Source organism: Euprymna scolopes, chromosome 31 (genome assembly GCF_053919585.1).
Source record: "Euprymna scolopes isolate OS-2025 chromosome 31, ASM5391958v1, whole genome shotgun sequence".
NCBI classification, from domain to species: Eukaryota; Metazoa; Mollusca; class Cephalopoda; order Sepiida; family Sepiolidae; genus Euprymna; species Euprymna scolopes.
The window spans coordinates 3,118,690-3,121,018 of NC_136512.1; the positions used below are offsets into that span (position 1 = coordinate 3,118,690).

At 32.7% G+C, this 2,329-nt stretch overlaps 1 protein-coding gene across 1 annotated transcript in view; it reads left to right on the top strand.

The window, feature by feature from the left end:
• Positions 1-414: 414 nt before the first annotated feature.
• The window catches only part of LOC145255597 (galactose mutarotase-like), a 2,088,268-nt gene continuing 2,086,353 nt past the window's right edge, over positions 415-2,329 (top strand). The window contains exon 1 of the mRNA XM_080114082.1: positions 415-589. The gene's annotated coding sequence lies outside the window, so the exon portion shown is untranslated. The remainder of the gene's footprint in view (positions 590-2,329) is intronic.

The window sequence follows — 2,329 nt, forward strand, 5'->3', positions numbered from 1 at the left end:
TTTATTCTTAGTTTAATATTAAATTTATATACTTTTATTCTTAGTTTAATATTAAATTTATATACTTTTATTCTCAGTTTAATATTAAATTTATATACTTTTATTCTCAGTTTAATATTAAATTTATATACTTTTATTCTCAGTTTAGTATTAAATTTATATATTTTTATTCTCAGTTTAATATTAAATTTATATACTTTTATTCTCAGTTTAATATTAAATTTATATACTTTTATTCTCAGTTTAATATTAAATTTATATACATTTATTCTCAGTTTTATATTGAGATGTTTGCAATATCTTCCTGTTGACGGTATTGCTGAATTGTGGGGTTGTCTGTAGTAAATGCTTAGTTAGGACACCGGTTGACGATGCTTCTATGTAGACGAGCTGAACAGGTGAACGATTGTGTTTAGCACAACCGCGTGACTCGCTTGACGTTCAAACAGCGTTTTTGTAAAGCACCGAACGTCTCTACTTATAGACGACGCGCACACGTAGCTGTGGATATAACAACAACAACTGATGCGCTGGCAGATGGCGACAGTGTAACGTCGGATGTTTTTCTTCTCCATACATTTATCATACTGTGAGTTTTTGTTTTTTTATCTTTTTAAAAACACTTACTTAACCAGTTCGCATCAGTCCGACAAGAATTTCAGATGCTACCTGGCAAATATACCCGGTAAACCAAGTGCAGGTGAAATTCAAACAATTGCACTTAAATGGACGGCCAGAATCAGTAAAAATATCTCTCAGTTGGAATATCTGTGTTAGCGAGTAAATGTTTTGGATCCGGTAGGATGCACCATGATGAGATAATTTTTAAAAATCATGAAAACAGTTACATTCCCAAGCCTTTTCCTTTGTGATTGTTTATTTTAATAATAGAATATTTTGCTAGCTCATTGAAATCATAGTGGCTTTTATTCGACTCTAAAATAATTAAATCGATTAAATCGCATTCTTTCTTTGCTAAATTAAAACATACTCTTACTAGCAGGCCGCCCGGCATTGCCCGATCGTAAAATATGCTTTAATGTGATATTTTGATGTCGTATTTATTATTGTATTAGATTGGACCCAATTTATAGGAGTATAGAAGATATTGACAATCCAGAGAGAGAGAGAGAGAGAGAGAGAGAGAGAGAGAGAGAGAGAGAGAGAGAGAGAGAGAGATCATTTGGCGACATATTCTTCAATTTGAACTTTGCACAAAATACCGCAACAAAAGTTTAAAAAAAAAAAAAAAATGACTTGTGTGCCACCACTGAGAATTGAAACCAAAACGTTTGGCTTACAATTTACTTTTTTCCTTTGAAAATAATGCCCGAGTTATGAAGACATGTTTGCTGCAAGATTAAAAATTAAAACATGAACCAATAGCAATTCCATTACGCATGCATATTCGTAGTACCGTCATTCGACCATCACCTGACAAATTCCATTTTTGTTTTATTTTCACACTTTTGCACTGATTTTCTCTGGCTAAAAGCCAAATATAAAGTTTCGCATGGGTTCGAATACCGTATATATTAAGTTTCATGTCTGTACACCGAAAACAGCCAGAGGTAGGCAAAACTTTTTAAACAAAAAATATATACGCATACAAATATATATATAGAAAGAGTTTTGTGTTTACTATAAACTTTTACGCAAATATTATGTAAGTATAAATCAAGTAGAATATCTGCATGAATATAATTACATGTAATAGTTAACTAAAGATGCTCATCCCATAAGAAAACCGAAAAAATAATAGGGAATTAATTGAAATAAATGTTTAAAATAATAACAAATTAGCTAGATCTTTTGCAGATGAATGCAATTCCACGATCCATATATAACAAAGTTGTATTTTCTTTTTAAATAAATAGAAAAAAGGGGTTTTAATATGAATATAAATGCACAAAAAACAAAAAACAACAAAAAATAACTTATAGGAGTATAGAAGATATTGACAATCCAGAGAGAGAGAGAGAGAGAGAGAGAGAGAGAGAGAGAGAGAGAGAGACGGGGGGGAGAGAGAGCATTTGGCGACAGCTTCATATATTCTTTAATTTGAACTTTGCACAAAACACCGCAAACACATGACTCCTTGCTCTTGCTCTCCGTATCGTATGTGTTGGATTTTCCAAACCTGGGTAGGTTGAGCTCGTCAGCCATGAAAGGCAGTCTAATCTCAGGGAAACAATACTGAAAAAAAATTCGGTGTGGTACCCCGTAAGTAGTTATTTTGACCAATCTCTGGCAAGCTTCCGGCAACTCTTGCACTTGGAACAATCTCCAGTTGATCTGACTATGTCTTGCTATTGGATCAAGATTGTTT